Source organism: Acipenser ruthenus, chromosome 8 (assembly GCF_902713425.1).
Source record: "Acipenser ruthenus chromosome 8, fAciRut3.2 maternal haplotype, whole genome shotgun sequence".
Taxonomy (NCBI): domain Eukaryota; kingdom Metazoa; phylum Chordata; class Actinopteri; order Acipenseriformes; family Acipenseridae; genus Acipenser; species Acipenser ruthenus.
In genome coordinates this window covers 10,166,381-10,192,484 of record NC_081196.1, presented here as the reverse complement: position 1 = coordinate 10,192,484, position 26,104 = coordinate 10,166,381, and the positions used below count along the sequence as shown (strand labels likewise).

The 26,104-nt window shown below is 35.3% G+C and overlaps 1 protein-coding gene across 6 annotated transcripts in view; it reads right to left on the bottom strand.

The window, feature by feature from the left end:
* Positions 1-26,104, bottom strand: part of LOC117962453 (zinc finger and BTB domain-containing protein 20-like) — a 145,490-nt gene that overhangs the window by 79,082 nt on the left and 40,304 nt on the right. For 4 of the 6 annotated variants that reach the window (XM_059028431.1, XM_059028425.1, XM_059028424.1 and 1 more), the window contains one exon: positions 12,397-12,469. The gene's annotated coding sequence lies outside the window, so the exon portion shown is untranslated. Of the gene's footprint in view, positions 1-12,396; positions 12,491-26,104 lie in introns of all 6 variants that reach the window. The other 2 variants (XM_059028427.1, XM_059028426.1) reach the window with 1 other exon arrangement.

The window sequence follows — 26,104 nt, the reverse complement described above, 5'->3', positions numbered from 1 at the left end:
GCAGTCTTTTGTAATACAAATACATGTGCTGTGGCCACAATAAAAGGAAAAATACAAAAGGACACGAGTCCTGAATTTGCAGTACCTGCAGCACATCAAATAAAAGACATGCAAATTACACTGAAAATAATCAGGAGAGATGCTTGTCTATATACCTTACAAATCTCTACTGGCACATTGTATGCCACTTGTGAAGTGGCAGACACTGCTATTATATTCAGCATATACTATCTAATATATACACTGTGAGCAAAAAGCAGCATGATTTCATTTTAATGAATACACCATTCATAATGATGTTTCCCTTCTAAACAGACTTAGACTATACATCAAAGGCCACAATAAGAGGACCCTCTTAGGATCCTGTATGATATCGACAGATGCTTCTGATGATTGTACCTGACCAATGGAGTGCTGCTTTTTTCTTTTCAATCTCCTTGTTCAGTATAATGAATATCAGAATATTAGAATGAGTCTGCATAATCATATCAGTGTACTTCAGTGGACGTACAACTTCAAGTAGGGAGTTGGATAGTCAAAATGCAGTGGTACCTTCTTGTGTCCTATATATTTTGCAAAATGAGGCATTTGAGCAAGTTAAAATAAACTGTAGTAAAAGCTTTTACAACTGGTTTACAAAGACTTAAAAATGTGACCAAATACTGTGAGGCTCAGCACTGTACTGTAGTTAGCTCCAACAAGCCTGTTCAAAGTGCCCCTCTGTGGGGATGTGTTTGTCAATAGGGAGTTGAGTGCTGCAGGAGAATCACATTGTAACATTTTCCAAAACTTAAATATAATTTGTGCATTCTAATACAGGGAAGCAATAATAGAAATGTCAAAAAATGGAAAAGTGTTGGCTGATCAAAGCAGAGCCTGTTCCAGCTTTTTTTTAAAAAAAAAAGTACTGGCCGTTCTGCTGCGTTTTGGTTCGTTTGTATCCTGCACTTCTCAGCCAGACACTGGATTCTACAGCAGCTTTAGCCTTATTTTCCTGAGGCTTTTTTGACTACATTTAGAGATCATTTGGGGTCACTCATTTCAGTCTGCTTTTGATTTTATGTTTTTCCTGTATATTAACTTTTCAGAAATGTAGCAGGAATAAATTGGCCATTGTATACAAATATGAAAGAAAATGTGAAAAAAAAAAAGCCATGGAACCAAGGCGGCGTTCAACTACGCAAACATTTGCGCGCGATTGTTGAATGTGTTCCCAGCACATTACCGCTTCAGACTGAGCAGACAACATGTGTACAAAAAAAAAACAACTGATTCCTGTGTAGTTACAGTATAGAAATACTCCTTTCAAAATGAAATCGGTATGACAAAATGGATGTGAAACCAGAACAGATACATTATAATCTGTCAAAACTTAAAAAAAAACAACTGAAGACAATTCAACATCTAGTATAAAGCAGTAAATAAGTATTTTAATAAATATAAACAGTATGAACAGGAATTTCCCATCATAGAATCCCTTTGAGTTTATTTTAATTTGAACTGGAAATGGAGCACAGAAATGGCAGCAAGAAGTAAGTGAATGTAGGGATTCTACAGCAGTTGTCATGATTATTGTTATGATATTGGTGATAACTTGTGTTTCAATTTAGTGTCATGTACAAAAAACCTTTTGAAACTGGCCCAAAGTGCACTTAATGGCTGACTTTTTAAATACTATATATTTATAAAACATAGTACACAAAGCATGCTGTGTGTCTGTTTTTGTCAAAATATAATTTCAGGGATTTTTTTTTTTGTATTCCATTTTAGCACAACATACAGTGCCAGTGTTATAAATGACACTGTATTTTACAGGAACCAGGTGCTCTGCTTGAGGCTTGCAACTGCAAAAAATTGCATTCACCATGCCATCTTGCTGTGAGAAATGTTTAGAGAAAACCATGACTGAGAGGTTGAGTGTTCTAGTATTACAGTATGTCGAATTTCACTACTGTAGGTGTCATTCCAGGCAAGATCTTATGTGAAATGTGTCTAAAAGAAACAACAGTGCAAGTTGTGGGCGTTTTAGTTTTTTGATTGGCTCGCTCTGGCTTGCTTTCCAGACACAAACGGGATGTTAAAACATTACCCTCTGACTCCTCTTTGAATCGCTTGATCCCCGTGGAAAGCATTATCCTTCAAGAACAAAAAAGGGGATCTGAAGTCACCGACAGCAAATGCTGGAATGATGTTCCCAATTTTCTTTCATATTTTTTTTATACAGTATAGTGACTAATTCATGTATTCCTGCTAAATGTCTTCATAGTTTTCAACCTCGTCTCTACCCCCAACACAGTGCTGTGCATATAGCTCATTGCATATTTTATTTCTTACCAACATGGTTTTCCAATGTGAAAATAGGCATTACAAGAGAGACATAATTTTTGTTGAACTGATTACTTGAGGTTGTCTTCACTTTGTAGCTTTGAGTTTCAGTTTCCATACTCAGTAGCAGTTTTAAAAGAAGTACAGGACCATTTAAGACAAAATTACAGCAACTGTGGTAAAGACAAATTATGTATTTTCAGCAAATGGAATAGTTTGAGCAAAGCATAATTGCAATTACCTTGATCACAGTTTTTGTCATTGTGGTGCCACCTGACAGTGAAGTGAGTGACAGACGGAGGCGCTAAAGCAATTAACTTCCTTCCCTTGCCAAGATGGAACAGACCAGCTTCTCGGCTGGTTTACGGTGGCCATCTTGGTAGGGTCAGGCACATACATGCTTCTCCAAAACAAAGATTAAGTTGATGTGCCTGCCAACTACTAACAGGTGTATCACTGATTGGAGAGGTGGTGATTGGAAGCATATAAGGGGACTGTGATGGCTTGGGAGTTAGTTGTGTTTTGGGAAGCGCAGGAGAACTGCTGCAGCCAGAGGAGGTATGTGGAAAAGCATACATGGCAGCCATAGTAACTGTTTGTACCTTCAGAACCAGAGACCTGCAATTCCTACCTGTGACCAGGAGGCGGACACGGTACTAAGGGAAACCCTGCGACCAGATTCTGGGCCCCTCTGAAACCAGGGAAAAGCCCCCAGATGAAGACTGTGTGCTCTCCTATCTACTGAGAAGACACTGTAAATAATAATAATAAAAAAAAAAACATAATTTTTTGTTTTGGGCTCGGACTGGCCTGGTTCCCAGCCCCATTTACACGACATAATTCAAGTTTAATCCCATCCTCATGCATAACTGGATCCACAGAAGAATAACAAACCACCCAATGTACTGTATATTAGTCTCCCTTATACCAATGCAATAGCTTATGCTAAAATAAAAATAAAAAGGAGACATTATTTATTCACACCATCTTCAAGGCAAAAATATAGTTTGTTTTAAAAGCTGGTACAGTAATGCACTTTTTTAAATTGTATTTTAAACGTAAGAACTTGTTTCAAATAGAATGACACAGAGGAACCTTTTTTTTTTTTCTAAACAGTAGAGATCATAACACCAGCATCACAAAAATAATGAACTGCAGAGTGTCGACAGTTGCATATGACATTATTGACATGAGTTAATACTTCACAGCTACTTCAAGAAAAATCATCCCAAATATAAGGCAAGACCAGTTTGGTTTGTTAATTCTGCAAGAATCCATATAAAAAAAACAATACCTGGTAAACCAATAAAAAAGTAAACTCACTAGCTGCCAAGAGGAGTCATCTATTCGCTACATAGGTCTTACATTTGCAGTGATGGTAACAAAAGCAATAAAATTGTTCAATCATGAAAGGCCTAAATGTTGTTATAAACAGTACAACTGAAGTTAAAATCACCAATGTGCCAATATCATTTTAATTTGTCTTTGATTAGTATTCTGTAATAAAAAAAACAACTGAATGGACTTACATTAATTGCTTGGGAACCAAAAACAAAACTAGCACTTTATTCCTCCAGACAAAATTCAACTGTCTTTAATGGTTTTTGTATCTGCTGTTACAATATGACTAATCTCCCTACAGCAATAATTATTTTGTAACAGCTCTGTTGTTCTAGCCTGAGTCCAAATTAGCTCTATTAAAACACTGAGACTGGACCATGAAAAGAAATGGTGATTTATTACTCAGAACACACTCAACAAGTTTTCAAAGTTGTCTTCTTTTGAGAAGGATTTCAGCTACCTTGAGTACCATCTGGGTTCTCACAGTTTATATAGGTCAAGTGGATCACATGAAATGTCAAGTGACCGCATGTGTTTGCATACATGGCAGATTAGGAGATTTTCTCATTTGCATTTTATAATTTTTGGTTAGTGTATAATAAATTACTTTTTTTTTTTTTACTTTCAAAACTACTTTTCATGGTATCTCTTCTATAAATTGTGCCTCAAGCATGTGGTCTAGTAAATTAAAATTATCACAAGTGAAGTGGAGGGATTCTCAGATTTGCAGTGTGCACAACATGGCAACCTGATAAGCAGACTTAATACAACAAAACAGGGTATAACCAAGCTAAATTATTCATACTGGGCAGGTATTCTGAGCAGCTATCTTAAAGAGTAAGTAGCGGGGATCAGAAAAATACAGCGTTATAAGTGTTCTTGTTTTTCTGTTCTGTACCACATCATTGATCCTAATTGCTGTGTTACCGGTTTGACAATATGGGCAATAATCCTTGAAAACAGTTTTGAAACAGGCTTTAAAGTTATAAGTGTAAAAAGTTGTCATGAGGTACATTATTTAAATAGTTGTAGCAACACGTGAGTACGCTATACTTTTCAGAACCCCGCTACTTAGACTAAGTAGCTTTCGAACATAAGAAAGTTTACAAACGAGAAGAGGCCATTCGGCCCACCTTGCTCATTTGGTTGTTAGCTTATTGATCTCAGAATCTATTCAAGCAGCTTCTTGAAGGATCCCAGGGTGTCAGCTTCAACAACATTACTGTGGAGTTGGCTCTAGACCCTCCGAATTCTCTGTGTAAAAAAGTGCCTCCTATTCTTCTGTTCTGAATGCCCCTTTATATAATCTCCATTTGTGACCCCTGGTCCATGTTTTTTTTTTCAGGTCGAAAAAGTCCCTTGGGTCGACATTGTCAATACCTTTTAGAATTTTGAATGCTTGAATCAGATCGCTGCGTAGTCTTCTTTGTTCAAGACTGAATAGATTCAATTCTTTAAGCCTGTCTGCATATGACATGCCTTTTAAACCCGGAATAATTCTGGTCGCTCTTTGCATTCTTTCTAGAGCAGCAATATCCTTTTTTGTAGCGAGGTGACCAGAACTGAACACAATATTCTAGATGAGGTCTTACTAATGCATTGTAAAGTTTTAACATTACTTCCCTTACCAAATATTTTTTTGTTTACAAATAAATAAAGATAAATGAAAACTGATGTGTGTTTTTTAATATATTTTATCAGCTATGACATCATATTTTCAAATATCTTTACCACAGTATTTGTTATGGGGCACTTCTGTTACAGGCACTATAAGGATAGCAAAGCCATAATTTAAATGTAATCCCATATTACCCTCTGGTGTGAATAATACAGACCTGAGAGATTATATATACTCTACTGCAGCAGCAGGTATCAGTGGTTGTCTATGCGCTTTTCTTGAATGTCTCATTGTATCTCATTTCACTGCACTCATTAGCTGTGGTAATGTCCAATGCATTCCCGCCAAATAAACCATATTGAGTGATAATCCCAAAATACTACTAGTACAAAAATAGCAAAGAAATACATGACTGCGTATGCTAAAGAGAACATATTTTTTGTATAGCTCATAGTAAAAAAACAAATTATGTTGCTGTTTATTTCATAAATCGGTTAATTGGTATTCCTTGCATCTATGAGGGTCTATATTACCCCACACATTGTTTAATTCTGCCATGTTTACAAGCGTATGCCGGATACAACTTTTAACATTCGATATAAAGAAACATATAATATCTGGGATACATTTCATAATTGGCACACTCTGTTGCACTTCAACATTCACGATTACATTTTTACACAAGTACAGAAAATGCATCTCTCTTCTTGTTTCTTGAAGAGGAGTGTATGTAAGAAATGTGTTTGCATTCTGCTATGCAGAACATAGGGCAGCTCTGCATTGTATTGTCTTTTATTAACGATCTGTGTTTTTATTCTAGTTGTATAGTTTTACACTTGGCTCCAGGCAGAGCAGAAACTGATCCACCAAACTGAAAGTGCCGAAAACAATACAGTAAAATGATGAATGCCAATGGCCTAGACTTTTAAATCTCAAGTCTCTGTAGCAAGTTAATAATAGTGCCATTCAATACTAAACATACCGTAACAGACATAAACAACAGATTCATGTTATGCCATGTTTTCAATGTCTGGCGTCTACTGTAGTTTGAGCTTAAAGTACATTCTTTATATACCTAAAGCTACTGAAACACATTTTGAAAGACAAACACACGCTTCTAAAAAATAAATGTAAACTTCCAAAAGATTCTAGTCTGCCATTTGCTTTCTCTAAACAAACAAGAGTTGCCATCCATTCGGAAACCTGTAAATACCTCTACTGTTTGTTTTCGACCCCCTGAGAAATGTTTACATATACAGTACTGTGCAAAAGTTTTAGGCAGGTGTGAAAAAATGCTGTAAAGTAAGAATGCTTTCAAAAATAGACATGTTAATAGTTTATATTTATCAATTAACTAAATGCAAAGTGAGTGAACGGAAGAAAAATCTAAATCAAATCCATATTTGGTGTGACCACCCTTTGCCTTCAAAACAGCATCAATTCTTCTAGGTACACTTGCACAAAGTCAGGGATTTTGTAAGCATATAGTCAGGTGTATGATTAAACAATTATACCAAACAGGTGCTAATGATCATCAATTCAATATGTAGGTTGAAACACAATCATTAACTGAAACAGAAACAGCTGTGTAGGAGGAATAAAACTGGGTGAAGAACAGCCAAACTCAGCTAACAAGGTGAGGTTGCTGAAGACAGTTTACTGTCAAAAGTCATACACCATGGCAAGACTGAGCACAGCAACAAGACACAAGGTAGTTATACTGCATCAGCAAGGTCTCTCCCAGGCAGAAATTTCAAGGCAGACAGGGGTTTCCAGATGTGCTGTCCAAGCTCTTTTGAAGAAGCACAAAGAAAAGGGCAACGTTGAGGACCGTAGACGCAGTGGTCGGCCAAGGAAACTTACTGCAGCAGATGAAAGACACATCATGCTTACTTCCCTTCGCAATCGGAAGATGTCCAGCAGTGCCATCAGCTCAGAATTGGCAGAAAACAGTGGGACCCTGGTACACCCATCTACTGTCCAGAGAAGTCTGGTCAGAAGCGGCCTTCATGGAAGACTTGCGGCCAAAAAGCCATACCTCCGACGTGGAAACAAGGCCAAGCGACTCAACTATGCACGAAAACGCAGGAACTGGGGTGCGGAAAAATGGCAGCAGGTGCTCTGGACTGATGAGTCAAAATTTGAAATATTTGGCTGTAGCAGAAGGCAATTTGTTCGCCGAAGGGCTGGAGAGCAGTACACGAATGAGTGTCTGCAGGCAACAGTGAAGCATGGTGGAGGTTCCTTGCAAGTTTGGGGCTGCATTTCTGCAAATGGAGTTGGGGATTTGGTCAGAATTAATGGTCTCCTCAATGCTGAGAAGTACAGGCAGATACTTATCCATCATGCAATACCATCAGGGAGGCATCTGATTGGCCCCAAATTTATTCTGCAGCATGACAACGACCCCAAACATACAGCAAAAGTCATTAAGAACTATCTTCAGCGTAAAGAAGAACAAGGAGTCCTGGAAGTGATGGTATGGCCCCCACAGAGCCCTGATCTCAACATCATCGATTCTGTCTGGGATTACATGAAGAGAGAGAAGCAACTGAGGCTGACTAAATCCACAGAAGAACTGTGGTTAGTTCTCCAAGATGTTTGGGCCAACCTACCTGCCGAGTTCCTTCAAAAACTGTGTGCAAGTGTACCTAGAAGAATTGATGCTGTTTTGAAGGCAAAGGGTGGTCACACCAAATATTGATTTGATGTAGATTTTTCTTCTGTTCACTCACTTTGCATTTTGTTAATTGATAAATATAAACTATTAACATGTCTATTTTTGAAAGCATTCTTACTTTACAGCATTTTTTCACACCTGCCTAAAACTTTTGCACAGTACTGTATATCGAAATGTTGGGAAGCAGAATCTTCAAAGCACACGTTCATTCTAATAATAATAAACAAATAGATTTACACCAATATATCAGAATAATTCAAAATAAAACTGTTTGTTTAACTATTCACTGTGAAAGAATAAATTAATGTGATGCAAGTTATTTTTCACTATATTAAGTATATTTTCTCTGTGTCTATTTTCTGGAACCATTATCCCCTTGAGTTTATTATAAGCAGAAACAAGTATCTCAAACTAATTCCAGGTAGAATTATCCAGAGGGTGTATGTTAGGTCTGGTGATTTAAGGAGGCTTTTGGCTCTGCATCCCCATATGTTTGGTCTGCTTTTTATAGGTACTAGACAGTAAAGCACGATGGCAGAACAAAATGCTGAATTTAAATGTGTAAGACTGTTTAGGCTCACTTGAAAATATCAGGTGAGATTGTAAAAAATAAAAATATATATATATGTTTAAATTTCTTCCCAAGCTATTACATGGCTTAAAGAGGTCATTAATACCCTAACATCCTATTGTGCCACATAAAATGAGTATGCATATTTAGTATATCATGGAAAAGCTGAAAATCTGCTGTCTAAAAGACAGCACGGAAGGATAAACTATAGAAGAAAAAAGGTAAACACACACCAGTGAATTGTTAGTGTAAAATTAAAGATGATTGTGGCATACTGCAGCTTGTACAAATAACATATCTTGTACCAGAAACAAAAAAAGGCTATAATTAAAAAGATAGGGTTTAAATATTTTATTTATGTTGTTTATTTATTTGAAATTACTGGTACTTAAGTGTCAATGTACAGGTCATGAATTTTATTTATTTTTTCTTTACTGTCTACCACCATCTAGTACACACACACCTGTGCAGTGCCGCCAAGAAAAAAGAAAATAAAAAAAAAACACAATCCTTAATACATATTCACTAGATAAATGGCTCTTACTTTTATTAATAAAACACTCAGAATAATTGCAAACATCATTAAAAATAGTGATGGGCACCAATATCGATATTTTAATATGTTACTGATATTGTTCGATATCAATAATTTCCATATCGCAATATCATGGGATAAAAAAAAAAAATCAAAAACCAATTATCATACGCTCACTAATACTGCTAAAAATACAAACACAGTATAATGAGGTTTATTTTATATTAAGATACAATAAACCCTACACATACCAATCACTGTCAGTCTTGTAGGCAAAGAAACACCACACACAAGTATTATCTAACCATTGTATTCCATTGATTGGTGTTTAGGTACCAAACACTATTTGCATTAAATGTGTCACTATTGGCAGTCCGTGAAGTGTTGCCGGTGTGTCGAATTTTACATATATTTCTAGATAAGAGAATTTTGTCCATGCGATTACTTACTCTATTATTTATTTATTCATCACCGTGATTTACACGTAAACTTTCGGTATTATAAACGAGATGTACTTTAGACATCAAAAACATCAAAACACATCTCAAAATAATGCAAAATTCAGCATGACTTACGTAATACTTTCAGCGGCTCATTCACTAAACAGCGGTAACGTGTTTTGCACGCAGTAAGCCCCTTTACTCCATGTTTTGTACACCTGCTGTATTCACCAACCAGTGGCAGGCAACCAAGAGCGTGGAAAAAGTACCGCGTCTGAGTCATTTAAATATAATGAATAATGTTAATATGTGGAAATGTATGCAAATCATGTCACAAAATATAGCAAGGGAGGCATCTGATATGCAAACCATATTCACTTAAGGGCGCTAACTTTACTAGGTGCCTCTCAGTGTGTGTTAAGTTACCGCTTATTGAAACCAGGCGGTCTCACAGAATCATAAGAGCTGCACAGGAGAACGAAAAGATGAGTCAGGGAGAGAGTATTTCGGACCAGGCAGACGTTACTAGGGCTGTGTGAGAAGGAGGTAATAAAACTAGATACAGACTGAGCACAGATCATACTAGCCTTAGTATGAAAATTCACAATATCACGAATGTCCCAGAAATCATGTATTTGACTGCCTACCACAAGAAATATGCATTTTATTTTTCTTTCAGTATTTTACATTACTCTTCACTTCCCCTGTTCACTTCAGCAGTCCAACTCTTCAGTGTTACAATTTATCTGAATATACGTCACAGCCCGCGTTTAAAAAAATTCTCTAATGCCAAATCAGTCTTGTATTGTGCAGTTACACAGCGCTTCCTCCAGTTTCACCTGATGAAAATGCAGCCAAAACAAAGAGAACGAGAGAAGCTAGGGTAATGTAACAGTTTTAGATACTGATGCGTTTATTCATTTATTTATTTATTTATTATTTTATTTTTTTTATCTGTGATCTTTTGTTGCTTTTGTGCCTTTTCATTTGGAAGTGAACTGTGACATTAGGGCCTTATCCAGCACTATATTGTTTAAACTCAAACTTTTTTTTTTTTTTTTTTTGTTAAATCTTTTAGTTTTGCTAAATTGCATTGGCTTTTACGTTTCACGCAGTTCAGTGCATAGGCAACATTCTGATTTCATTTTGCTGTTGGGTCATTAAATGGGAAACTTTACAATATGTACCGGATTTAAAAGTATGTACTTACAGTTAATGTGTCGTCTCTTTAGTTTTGGCAAGTGATAATTTCAGAATCATATCGTTCTGAATTGAAATACTACTTCTGTTAAAAATATAGTACTGTACCAACAAAACCAATATCGTACATCTAAATGGAAGCCTAGTTATTTTAAAACACAGTCCTTTCAGATACGTATTTTTGATATTGTCCGTTTTTCAGGGAACACAAAAAAGATACAAGGGTTGGAACAGGCCAAAATGAAACAATCAGATATGCGTCACATGCGTTTAACCATCACTGAAGTAAAAATGTTATAGGGTCGGATATGTGAGTGCCGACTGTATATATACAGCTATGGCAAAATGCTTTGCATCACCTAGAATTTTACGATTGAGACACAGTTTTAAAAAATAAAATAAAAAAATAAACTCAATATAATTTAGATATTTTATATAACATCATGTAATCAAAGCAACTACAAAGTGATATCGCAAAAGTCTACTATAGGCCATAATAGCAGTACAGTATTGCATGTTATATTTCAAAATTTCATATTTTTTAATTTGTCAGTTCTTCGTTAAGCATATGGAAAACTACAAAGCGCTCCCCTGCCTCCAAAGCCCGCTCCTTCTCCATCCTTGCTCCGCAGTGGTGGAATGACCTTCCTACAGATGTCAGGACTGCCCAGTCCCTGACCACATTCCGGCGCCTCCTTAAGACTCACCTCTTCAAAGAGCACCTGTAGAACTCCTCTGTTTGTATCCTGGGTCACTATCACCCTTCATGTAAATGTGCTTTATTTTGCTCTTATCAGCCCCTATTTTACTGCATTTAATCCTGTACTTCAGAATACTGTAATCTGCCAAGTTTTTAACCTGTAGTACTTTGTATTTAATCACATCCTGATGTAACTATCACTATTTAATCATATCCTGATGTAACTATCACTATTACCTGCTGTATTATTGAATTGTGGTTTGTCAAACTTGTACTTTACTTGAACAAAAGTTATTGTATTTCTTGCTCTTATTGTATTACTTGTATTGTAACGCTTGAAATGTTTTTGCTTACGATTGTAAGTCGCCCTGGATAAGGGCGTCTGCTAAGAAATAAATAAATAAATAATAATAATAATAATAATAATAATAATAATAATAATATGTTAACATAACATTATTCAGCAGTTTTCATTCAAATTTAGTCATATGTCCTCATGTTAAAGCATTTACAATCTACTGTTTCTTTTGTTTGTTGTGTAGCACACTGTGAGAAGACTTTTGTGGGATTATATAATCATAATGTCCTTCAAAATTGGACAAGCGGTTATCTAGACATTTGAAACATATGTAAAAAGAATGTTACCAACAGGAAGTCTGAATCTCAAAATGACTAGAAGTTACTAGAAAATTGGTTGATGATTATTTTTATACTATAAAATGACCAACTGTTAAAAATGTTTTTTTTTTTTTTATTTACGTATTTATTAAAACTTTATTTTACCAGGACAGGTCAATCAAGATTAAAATCGTTTTTCAAGGAAGTCCCAGGAGCTAGGCGAATTAATAAAATATGTACATGTACCAAATGTAAAGAAACTGTAAAGAATGGTTAATTTAAAGTCTATGGATTAAATACAGTTGTGTATGCATGGGACGTCTCTAGATTAAAAAGAAAAAAACAACACACACTAGTATTTTACTTACAAGGATGGCTTCTGGCATTGGTTTGTGTTTGGTTCTTCAGAATCAGCATCAGAGTAAGACTTCCCAACACACACTGGGAAAAAAAAACAACAACCTGTAAACATAAATTGAAATCGAATATTATTCAATAACATTAGCATAATGCTTTCACATTTAAAATACAATAATGAAAAATGTCAAGCACAGATTATATATATATATATATATATTTTTTTTTTCTTCACTTTTTCATTCCTAATACATTTGTTTTCAAAAAAGTGCTACTGCAGAGTAACGGCAGCACCTCTAAAATTGAGCTCATGCTGTAATGCTAACAAACACCATTATTTGTTTGTGTCTAATTAAATAAAATTCTAATATTGTATATTAGTCAGTAAAAAGGCACATATTGTATGGGGGCAACCAATGATAAGGTAAAAAGATAAATATTTACACTTTCAATAGAAAAGAGTATGTTTTTATTGTTTTAAGTAGTTTCTGCCACAGTATCTTCACAGTGTGTTAAAGGTCCCATCAAGTGACGATAATCACACATACCAATCAACTGTTATTATAGGAATCCATTTGGGAAAAAATACAGTTTAAATCTGCGTTTATTGTGATAGAAGGCATGAAAAGGTGCTGGGATGCCCTCAATAAGAACAAGCTAGATTTCACTCACACCCTTGTCTAATCTTCGGAGGGGGGGAGGGGGGGTCCTTCACAAGACTATGTCCTTCACAAGAAGGGCAGGTCGAAAACCTATCTGCGTGAACTGGTTACAAGGTCTCATTGAGCACTCATTGGTTTCATATAGTGGTTGAAAAAGGATAGACACATTGTTATGTCAAGATCAATATTTATTGAGCTTGACACTTCAACCTGTTATGTCAAAATCACCAGATACATTTTCAAGGATCTCAAGATTTAAATATATTTACTGGAAATTATAAGAGAAATGGTTTTCAAAATCTCCACATCTCAATCTGTTATGTTGAGATTAATTCTCAGAATCTCAATACATACTATAACATTTGAATTGCTGAGACCCTGCAATAATGAATCTGGTGATGTCGACATCATTTTCCTCAATAAGCCATCAGTTTGCCCTCTCCATCCCTTACAATATGTGTTACAAACACAGAAGGACTTTCAACTGGATTAGCCATTTTATAAATAATGTCCTGCTGCTGTCTATTTTTAATGTGTCCATCTTGGTATGACATCATTCTGTCCAACAGCAAATAAGCATTCTTTGGTGTAACACTTCTGCTGGATCAATGGCGATGGTGTTACGAGAATCTTTTTTATTTTTTTATAAACCAGTAGATTGAACATACCACACACTAGATTAAAACATCACACTACTGTTATGGTACTGAGGAACTTCAGCATCCTTTTCTACTTGTGTTATAAGATCAAAGTACAAAATGTCCAGTTTCTGAACTTTATGGCTCCAAATCCAGTTTTCACTTCCTCCATTTTGCAAGTGTCAGTGCTCCCCCCACAGCAACACCCGACAAGCTCTTGTTTGTGCCTTTCTGCTTTGGAACCACAAACACAATAAAATAAAAATGCATACCGGCAGTTACAATATATGTGTTGTACGTCTAACTAAATTTCAATTGGTTTACCTTCAGGCTGGATGGAACCTTTAGAACAATTATTAAGCAGTAGGTTCTTACCCTACACAGTAATTGCCCCAGGTAAAGGCTACATTGTGGTCATTTCAGGGAGGCATTGGTTTGGTTATTTGTTTATAAAATGTAATGGAAATACCCTTAAAAACAGTAAACCTCATATCTGCATGTAATATATCTGCACATATATTTCTAATTTTGTTCCCTTTTTGGAAGGCAAAATATTCCTTTAACTTTGGTTAAAAGGTATAATAGAGCTTTTCTCATTGGCTCAGACATGTGACTTTCTGACATAGTCGGCTCTTGTGTTATACAAAAGATCTTACAACCCATTTACAGTACTAAACTTTGAGAAGCTTCACAAGGTATAAAAAGTAATTGAGCTATATTTGTATTACTGTATGATTAGCTTCTGTATTCAAACAATGAGTGAAAAACATTTGACATTGAATACAGGCATCTATACAAAGTATATACAAAACATTTTTCCAATTAGATTCTTACCTTACAGGACATTGACATGTTAAAGGCAAACAGTAGATACTGTATTGCTTTGAATTAACCCTGCAGCATTTATTTTAAATTGCTAAAAATATCTGTGGTGCTTATTGAAGGGCGGTGGTAATTAGAAGTACTATGGTTTTTAAAAGGCGCAATTTTTTATTGCAGTATTTGAGGGAGGCGTATGTTGAAGTTTATTTCTGCGGATACAACGTGATCAGGATGGTGAAGAAGTCCTACAACTTTACACTGAAAGCTGTTGAGCTTGCAGATCAGATCCGTGTTTGACTAGGTGAGGACACATACCAGTGTAGCTGTGGAGAGGGAAATAATAAATAACAAGATAGAAATGTCAATTCAGCACCGAGGAGGTAGGTTTACTTTCCCTCTTTCCTCACGCAGGGCTGAACTCTAATATACAGTGCGTTTCTTTCTCTTCAAACAGCAAGACAACTAAACGCTCGCAGTCTCCTGGTCCAGGCAGGGCTTCGTGTGGAAGAGGAGTCGATCCTGTGGCTATCCCCTAAACAGCAACTCTACAGTGAGAGCTACCCTAGCTTCTGCTTGACACTCCAAAACACCACACCCCCCACTCTCCGAACTTCCTGTCTGGATCAGGATTCTACAGCGTCTCTTATTAGCCAAAATACCTGGCATACAACCAAAAAAGAAATGCATTTAAGAAACTTAAATAATAATAATAATAATAATAATAATAATAATAATAATAATAATACAGCTCCTGCAATACAACTACAATGTATTACTTTTCTTGCAAATTCCTAAATATATATATTTATTTTAGTGCTGCTGTATCAGTGCATAGTGCTGTGTACCTACGGTATTCTTTTTTTGTTTGGGTTCCATAAACTTTACAGTAAAATACCGGTATGTGTAATTGTATTCTTTTAAATACATTTTATTCAAGTTTATTCAATTCATTTTGTTTCTATTTGTAATGTTTTGCCAGACTGTGTTTTGTATGCGTTTCTTTATTAACCCTAATTTGCAAAGTCATTGTTTATAAGTACATATTGGAAGAAAAAATCAAAGTACATTGACCTATAAAAACCATGAGAAACAAAATCAACATAAGCAAAAGCTGATAAGATAACATTCAAGTGCAAGGATACAAAAAAACAAAGGAAAACATACTGTGCACAGAAAACACCAAGCAGACACCTTGCAAATTGGGTTTAATATCTTCAATGTAAATTAAAGCAAGCATTATGGCTGCTTAACAGCTGAATTACTGTGTAACTACATAACACACTTTTCAATTGAGCTTTTACTAGGAGTACCACTATGAGTCACCCATGTGAATGGCTTCTGTTCTTGGAATAACAAACTACAAAATATGTGTTTTTGTGTCACAATAAAGTGCATTCACTCACTGAGCCACCTCATAGGATATACGCCAGTAGACAGAGCAGACTGTGACATCATCATTATTTAATTAAGACAACCAGTATGTTGTGTTAAACAAACTAATGATTGTTTTATGCTGTGATACAGTAATCTATTGTAATCAACGTAACCTTGCTGTACAGAACATGCTTATATACACAACTGCTAGACAAGTGTAATTGTTTAGTAAGAAAACATTCCCCAAATGTCCTTAGTAAAACCTGGTTAAACATGAAAAACAATTAAATACACAAGCTTAAAAGGAAAAAAAAAGAAGTTAGAACTGCAGTATACAAATGTGACGTTGAGTTTAAATTGGATTTGAATGCTTAATTAGCTGATTATTATACTGCAGAACAACACAGGCCATTTACTATCATCATCATCATCATCATCATCATCATCATCATCATCATCATCCATAGGTGGTTGCTAATCTACTTTCATAACATTTGTGAAAAACAAAAATATATTAAATATGCATTTTTATTAGAAATAGTTTGAACTGAGCCCTGAAATCATTTCTGTCCGCCAATGCTATTGTGATTCAACTGAATGCTGTAAATTCATCAAAGTACATAAAGGATACATTCTTTAACCTACATATTCTTTTTGTTTTCCCTTACCTAAATATCAGCTCTACTACGATATGCTGCACAACTATTGTCTAGACAAAATCTACAGGCTGATTAAGCCTGTTTTTTTTTGTATTTTACTGACATCAAGATAAGATTTATAAGTGCAAGTCACTTTTCTCTTTGAATGTATTCTATTTATACTAGAATAAAGTAAATCAGTGAAATTTCAAACCCAGCTCAAGCTACAAGAGAGACAGCCCTGATTATTGCAGACTTTGAATGAAAGTATTCTCATGACCTGTTTTAATACTCTGTCATATAGTCAGGGTTGATCATGATACTTAGTTTTGAAACCGCTTGCAGTACATTGCTGAGGTTTTTTTTTTAGATTCTACAAGTAATTGAGATGCACAGACCTACAGTTGGCTCTCGTATGCAAAAGGACATGTTTATGTATCACAGGTATGCAATAATTGATAAGTATTCATGAGGGGGACGACGACAATTATTTTCAGGATTTTTGGGTGATGAATTTTCTTATGTCCTCAAGTGGGTAAACATTTTACAAGTAAAATACTTGTAAAACGATCTCTTAAGCATTCTAACTGTCATCATCATGTAATTGGCTGATTCAGTAGTAAATTACTTGTGTTAAAAAGAAATATCAGCTTCCTTGCCAATGTTACTATTCTGTTGGAAACAACTGTGCACACACTCATCTGCATTCAAGAAAATTCAATTTGCTAACATGTGAATGACATGTTACTTTGAAGTAGCTTATAAGCCAACATGGTAAGGTCACTTACCACTTTTTCTATTGAACAATGTACCAGTGAAAATTACTTGAGATTGATCTGAAAATACATTTGATTGACTATGACAAACTGGTAGCATATTAAATGAGTGTTGCGTTACTTAGAAAATAGAATTCCATTTGCTTTGCAGTGTTTTCCAATACAGATATAACAGATGCGCAAGATAAACCTTAACATAATCTCAAAAGGTGAATGTAAGCACAAGTAATTGTTTAACATAATGTACTCAGGGTGGAATGAAAAACATTGCATTTGTTTTTTCACAAAAGGTTTTTCAGTAACACTTTAAAATAAGTGTCTGTAATTCCAGTGTAACTAACACATGATTTCCTACTGATTTCAAATGAAATTCCTATTGAATTCAAGTCACAAGCATGAGTACATGACATACTTTTCCTGACTTCATAATTAGGGTGTGACAGGAATGGACGAGTGGTGACGTCACGGCAGAAGAAGGGACAACAAAAACAAAAGGTACGGTGCAGCGGCGCGGGCGCCGTTTTATTTAAAGAATCCAAAAAAATAAAATATTTAAACAAAAATAAACACTCGCTCACAGAGCAAAATAAAAGGTTAAACAAAAACAAATCACGAACACAAAATAAACAATAAATAATACGATCCCAGGTCAGGCTGGGCAGTTGCTGTCACTGTTCCTGGAATCTTTATGTTTTGTTTCGTTTTGTTTCTCTCCTCTCGTTCTCGCTCTCTCCTTTCAACACCCCACCACGAGTTGGAGAGCTGCAGGCTTTTTATAACAGGTGACCATCTCCCGATTAGCAACAAATTAAATCACTTAATTAATTCAATTCACATTGACTTTACCCTTTTCCCATTAAAAAATAAAACCTACTACAAAAATAATAATAATAAATACATTTCCCAGCGCTGCTGGGCAATGTCCCGCCTTCCTGACTTGAATCTATCATTGATTCGTTTTCAATACTTTAAACCAGCCTCCAACTACTGAATGACAGCACATTCCTACATTTCTATTGGAGACTCTGCTTGCGAGATTTAAAACGAGATTACAATCAGGATGGAGGTTTGTTAGCGGGATTTCAAGATGTATTACAGTTAAGATACAGAGGATTTAAAACAGACAAAAACCCCAGAAGAATGTGCCCATGACCATAGGGATTTAGTTGTGGATGACAGCAAAGGAAAGAAGGTACAACTTAAGTGTGCAAGTACTGTCAAGTTACTACTAGTCCTATACATATTTTGACACACAAAAAACAAACAAACAAAAAAAACGCTCAAGCATTTTGGAAAGTAACCGAAAACACTCATCTCATACAATATATCAAAAACGAAAGCCCTGTAAAAAAACGATTTACATAAAACTCGAAAATAGCTAAAAATGAGCACCGAAAAATAAAATTAATAAAACCCGAAAAACAGAAGCCCTATTCATAACATTTCACTTAATACACATGAAATAATCATGAACTGACACTTATTTGAAAGTGTTACCGGTTTTTCAAATACAAAGTACATATTTTACAATATGTTGAATGCTAAATAATTTCTTCTGCCACAGTAATACAAATTTTTAATTAAATGTTTTTCATAACCAACCCACACAGCAGAAGATATCCATCTTAATCTTTCCACTTACATAATATTGTTTTAGAACAAGTTTCTTATCCCCATACTTTTTGTTTCCATTTTACAGGTAATCCAAATAATATTTGGTGGTTCCCTAAGATGCACTGTAGAAATGTGGTAAACACGGACATGAGTGCATACATGGGCTCCTGCAATATATCCCCATTGCTGGAGGTATGCCGCTGTGATGGATAAAAATGTGTTGTGCGATGATAGACTTGAGAATGTTAAAATCTTACACTTTTAGCAGCCACCAGATTTGCAAATAGATAAAACTTTATAACAAATTATATGACAAACTGAATCTTCTATTGAGATTCCAAATCATGCTAACCTGTGATTACACAACTCAGTACTGCTGCAATAAAAAAGGGCTTGGAATACTGTTACCTATGTGTACACTCCATACACCCTGCAGTTATTGCTTAAATATTGCTAGCCATCATGCTCGTCTCCCAGCCAGACCCCTACATGAACAGAATAGTTTCAGCTAGCTCACAGCTCACAGGTCTTTTGGTAGATGCAGGTGAGGCTACATAAAGCAGTTAAAACCCAAATCCTGATGAAGCACATTGCAGACACCCTTTAAATGTTTACTGCAATACATGTAAAAGCATACGAAAATGTAGTCTAACATACAACAGTAAAATAATGGTACAAGCAAGCAGGGATGGGACAGATATGGCAAACTAACATTTCTGTGCGCTATTTCCTCTTCGCATCACTGTTGTTAATGGTGTGCATTTTACAATTCTGCTTACAAATGTGTATTGCTATTTAATTTTAACATATGGCAGTATAGAGAACTGATCTAGTAGAATAACCATATGTTCAGGTATTAAACAAACAACATCCAATGACAAGGCATGTTAGCGGCAGCTTTAAGGTAACACAACAGATCAACAGCCATAGACTATACATTTAAATCTGCCACAATATTGCACAGGACCAGTTCCTCAAAATCCTTCTTTTGTCAAGATAAAAGTTTCCAAAATTTCTATCCAAAAAGTACAGCATGCTTCTGTATTATTATTATTATTATTATTATTATTATTATTATTTATTTCTTAGCAGACGCCCTAATCCAGGGCGACTTACAATTGTTACAAGATATCACATTATTTTTTACATACAATTACCCATTTATACAGCTGGGTTTTTACTGGAGCAATCTAGGTAAAGTACCTTTCAAGGGTACAGCAGCAGTGTCCTCACTTGAGATTGAACCCATGACCCTCCGGTCAAGAGTCCAGAGCCCTAACCACTACTCCACACTGCTCTCCCTGTAACGGAGAACAGAATGTTTAGCAGTTCAAAAGAAGGGAAATCAAACAGCAAACAGTCTGTACACCATATTGCTCAGCAGAAGCATCTGGAAACTAATTAAAGGACTGTAGGGTGTGGTAACTCTATTAATTTATAATGAATCAGACAATTCTACTTATAATCCAAATTACACGGTTTATTGATTAATGAAAGAGTATTCTTAACAGATGATAGTCCATACATGATTACATTAGGTTATTCAAGATACAGAAACATCACAATTATTGCAACCCATTCTTCTACTCGAATAATGGTAGTCACCTTATTTGCAGTTAAAATAGTAATTAGCCATTACCTTCAACTGGGAACACCCTTTCAGAACAGGTCTAATAATTTCACCTGGGCAATTAAAATAAGTGTAGTCCCCTCTAAGCTTACATAGTTGCATCTCATTTGGCTCTGAACATGTGCAGTCGTAATCCTATAGAATTCCATAGTTTAAAACATCTGGTCTTGGTTTCCATCTGTTTCACCTTAGCTGATACAGCACTGTCACGTAGAATGAACCGATACAATGGAGACCATTTTACCATGCTAACCATGGACACCTTTAAGTCCCACAAGTCTCACACTGGACTCCTTCCAAATTAATATTTATACCCAGAATACAATATTAAATGTGTATTTTATTCCTTACAGATATGTATATCTTGTTATTGGTGTGAATCTTATTTTTTTGGAATTGTCCATATCTTTGTTTTGAATTTAGCCTATTATTTTCCAGTTTAGACTGTGCTTGTTTTAATTAGAAATCAATATGGCGGCTGTTGACATTAAGCGGCACTGACTGCATGCTGAAGAAGACGATGGCGTACGAGGTATATAATATGAATGTAACCAATACCAGGATTTATTTAAATATTTTATAAAATATGACTGAAAAGAAGTAATGATTAATGGGTCTATTGTACAGCGGGGCAGATATACCATAAGGGTGGTAATGGAAATCCACGGGTGAATTCAAATCTTTTCACCAGCACTGCTGCCCCCCTAGTATCCTAAACAACAGGACATGTAACCCCAATAACAGCTGCACATTTGAATCTCAAACATTACATACTGTACGCTATTAATATAATAATTAATTAAAACAAAAATTATAATTGATCCCCCCCAGGCCAGCATCAAACACATTTACATTTTAGGCATTGTATATGCGCTATTTCGGTTCGCTTTTAGAAATCAATATCAGTAACCTTTGTGTGTACACAAGGGATACTTTATAAAATCTACATGTTTTTAATATTTAATTTCTTACTCTACCTGTTTAATATCCTGTGTGCCTACTTTATCATTGTTTACTGTTGTTTTGGCTTTGTTGATCATTGTTTACCAGGCTTAATAACTAATGTAATTTGGAACAACTTTAGAAAATCTACACACAGGTTTCAGAGGGGACACAATTTACAGTTGCACACCCTAGTGGTAGCTCACTTTCAATGTAGCTTCTTCATATGTATAAATGTTTGGAAAACTAACTACTCAATGCATTTCTTGTGTCCGTATTAAAATGCCATATGGCATTTTAATACAGACACAAGAAATGCATTGAGTAGTTAGTTTTCCAAACAAAATAAAGAGAGAAAAGGAATACATGCTGATCCATTGATTTTACAATGTTGTACTTTTATTATTGTGTGTTCCTTCCCAAGTATATTTTTTTATCTCAGCAAAATTGAATGAATATGAGCAGACAAGGAATGCCTCGGGACAATGCCCAATAATGCTTGTTAACTTATGAATATATTCTTTTAGTGTAAGTATTACTTATTATTGAGACAGAAACAGTAAAATAGTAATTCTCAGGAAAGGCAACTTCAATTCTGTGGAGATACAGTATCATAATCAAACCCGACAAGGATCATCCTTTTTTGCATAAACTCCTACATAATACTATTTGTCGCATAATTAGAAAAATAAAATCCCAAATTTATTCGTCAATACAGTGAGACAAACCACCAGTGGGTTAAATGGCTTGAAGAATTCAGCAGATCTGTTCAGCAATTCGCAGCAAAACATACAGAAAGAATAACAAAAGAATGAAATAATTGCCAGCGCATACGGTAATGAATCATTAATGGCCATGGTTTCAAAGAAAAAAAAAAAAAAGTAATATTATACTCAGCTTAGGTTTTAATTGATTTATTAATATTTAATCACAAGAATGTAATTTAAGCTCCCTATGATTTAGCTTTCATAAACCTTCCAATTTCACAAATTCAAACTCCACTTAAAAGGACAGAAGCAATTAACTTTTGCCTGGTGTCAGCCTAGTGGAAAAGATTGTGTTTAATTTCACAAAAGGAATACATTGAACTATATTTTACATTTCTGCCAAACTAAATAAAATTAAGTTATACGTAAAAGCAAGTTAATCCATTAGAATGTTTTAAAACACCACACTGATCCAACTTGTTACAGCTACAGTAAATATATGACTACTGTACATTTACTAGAACAAGTCAATTAAAAGTAATGTGTGAAATGGGGATAAACTGGCAAGTTTTTGACCACCAGATCACATTTTTGTTGGAAAATGCTAAAGGACACTTGAAGTCAGTCCACACATTCTGCACTGCCCTTTGGTTTATTAAAGCAGTGCATTTGTGCATTTTAGGAGTTTGCCCATATGTGAGCATGAATCACGCCTACCCTCTGCTCTAAGCAGCATCCATTTTGCAGTTTTGAGTGCCAAGTTGAGACATTCAAACTTAACCACAACCAGATAGGAACTCAGACCTGCAGAGGTGCAAGCACAGTGCAATTACCCACTGTGTAGCCAAGCCCTGCATTTTTAAGTTTAGTTATGGGGAAATAGACATTTCTTGTATCATTCTTCATACGGCACGGCAACTACGAAATAAGAAATGGAGCACATTATGAAATCAAAGGGCACCCATATAGCACATGTTAAGAAACATGAATACAAAATACACCTCTTACATGAAGGGTTACTGATTTCAATTACTGAGCCTCAATACACCCACTGGGTTCACACAGAAAATAATGGAAATGCCTTAATTTCTGAGGGAAAAAAGGGGTTTAAAGTATTAAAACCCACTGGTATTCTTTTGAAGTACTTCCACCTGGTCCCAGCAGAAAATAAGGGAAGAAAATAATGAGATAAAACAGATCCGCGTAGCGTCTATGCTAATAAGTCTGTGAAAAGACACTCAGAAATCTGAACATCGACCATGCAGTGAACCAAAATAATTTTTATTCAACAGAGGGTACGCAACTTATTTTAAAGCAAGCCTTTCTCACTTTAAAAAAAAAAACTGAGCATTCACAAGTATGGGAGAAAATGGCAGATATCTATTACCATTACTTTTTTAATTAATGGCTCATGACCAAGGGGCCATTGGTTGCCTGCTAGGTTGGTACTTAAATCGAATTAGGATATGACCCCTGCCTTTGCATATTCAAAGACCCAACAACACCATTTGTTGACTTTTTATAGATTTAGTGTCATGTTTGGATCTTCCTGGAAAGCACGTATGAAAACCAGAAAACTCTTTAACCTAGTATAGTACCAGGTGACATGTTTTAAAGTAAAAGTACATGTTTGCTTTAACTTGTGTTTCTTTCAAAACTGCACATTCTAAACATATATAGTGAATAAAAAGTTCATTACAGGTAAGATTATTTTGTTAGTTACAACTCATTTTAATGAATGCCACTTTAAGGCTTAAGTCCTGTTTCAAACCTGGCCTACAACATAAACTGACAAGAAACTTGCCGATAATGTCAAGATGAGCATTACTTGAACATAGAAGGATGGTACGCCTTTAAAACATATTCCACACTTAGAAAAAAATTCACACTGAAACATAAAAGTGTTTTTGTGTTTTCTTTTAACTTTGGATAGGCCAACAATCCTCTGAAAGAAAGCAAAAAAAAAAAAAAAATCTGTCCGGTCTATAGCATGAATTTGCACTAAACAAACTCGTGCACTGTTTATACCAAACACATAGCAAAGGAAATACTGACTTGCATAATATAAACATAATATCAAGTTTGTATGTAAACAGTGGATATACTGTAAACAGGCATACAAAAACCATCTGTGTGTTATAGAAAATACGCTACATATTTTCAAGTTAAATTTCCCTGTTTTTAATTGACTGCAAGGTCAAATTAGGGTGCAGTTGGGATGCATGCCCTTAACACTTCAAGGACTGAGTCAGTTAACAGTATTTGTTTGTTACACCTAGAGGGAGAGCAGGTGTTCAATTGTCAAATAGAAAGCTTCTTTAACCAATATAGCAGCAACAGTATGGATACTATTGTGAACAGACAATAATGATAAAAAGGCAGCTACATTTACATGCAGCCTTAAACCCTTGTCATTATATGAGTATGCATATACACACCACAGAGTGGCATGCAACGTTAGTCCCAAAGAGCTCAAACAAAATGGCAACAGTTTCCCCATTTATCCTTATTCAGGCAAAAAAAAAAAAAAAACCCTTAACATTTGTTAACAAAAAATAAATAAAAAATAAATCAGATTTTATAATTAAAACAGCTATGTGCTAAACAGAGTAATGTCAAGTATTTTAAGACTCTGTTCCTTGTTCAAAACACAAAATGGAAGATCTGTTTGGCAACACAAAATGTGTACAGAAATTATGTTTTTTCTGGTTTGGCTGTACGGTACAGATGAACATTGTATCAAATGTGATGACTGGATTAAAACGCCACTGGTTTATTACAAAGCACACTGGGAGAAACACAAAGAATAACTACACCCATGCTCTCCTCATGCATGATTTCATAAGGCACAGGGCAAAATAATTAAAATGTACAATTTGAATGAAAAAATGCTATAATATCACTTGTCAGACCTTGTATCAATTACAGATCATGACCCTTTCATTATTCACACTACGGTTTTTCTTGCTCGGACCAAAATGATTTTTTAGCAATTTGTGAATAAATCTAGCACGAGTAGCAGAGTACATGGATGTTGTTAGGAGACACAGAGCTCGGTATTCTACTTCTACAAGGGACTGGCTAAATGCAGTTCTTTTTAATAGATTTTCTGGACCCACTGAAATGTATTCCTCAGACCACATGATGTAAAAATAAAAATCCCAACATTAACTCCAAGCAGACAGTACTGTATTTAGGGAAATTGTACAGCATAGTAAGAGAGGGGGTATATTTTCTTTTTCCTCAAAATGTACTTTAATGCTAAGCAAAAGCAGGTGTTTAACAGTTCAAGCTTAAGTTACAAGTAGACACTTATTTTTTTATCATGCTATGCTATGAGAAAATCTAAACAGTTGTTGTGGGTGGAGGATTCCACCTGTAATCATATCAACTTGGATTCAGATACACAGGAGCTAAGCAGAATTGGATGGATCCAGTCAATTGTATAAATTAGGAATGTGGTGACAAAACTTAACAATCCATCAACATTTCAAAACAAGTTATTGCAATGTTACTTGTAGGTGGAGGAAGAGGAGCTGGTGGTGGCACTGGTAAGTGATGTGGTTCACTCATGCCGAGTGTGCTAGTATTGAGTCAGTGCATTACAATCCTATGCATTTACCAGTACATGGGCACTATGCCTTAATTTATTCAGTGAACTCTTGTGATGAGGACTCAACTTTTTCCTGAAAAACCACATGGGCCTTTGTCTGCTAGTTTAAGCAAATAGATGTAACCAGCTTTAATCTAGATCATAAACAAAACATCTACAGATCCATGCCAAAGTGCATACTGTATACAAATTAGGCCATTTGCCTGTGTTACTTCATTCAATGAAACCGGTAAAAAGGGATTAATAAAAGGTAGATTGTTTTTTGCATTGATAATGTAAATGGCAATCTGTGTAATAAAAGTA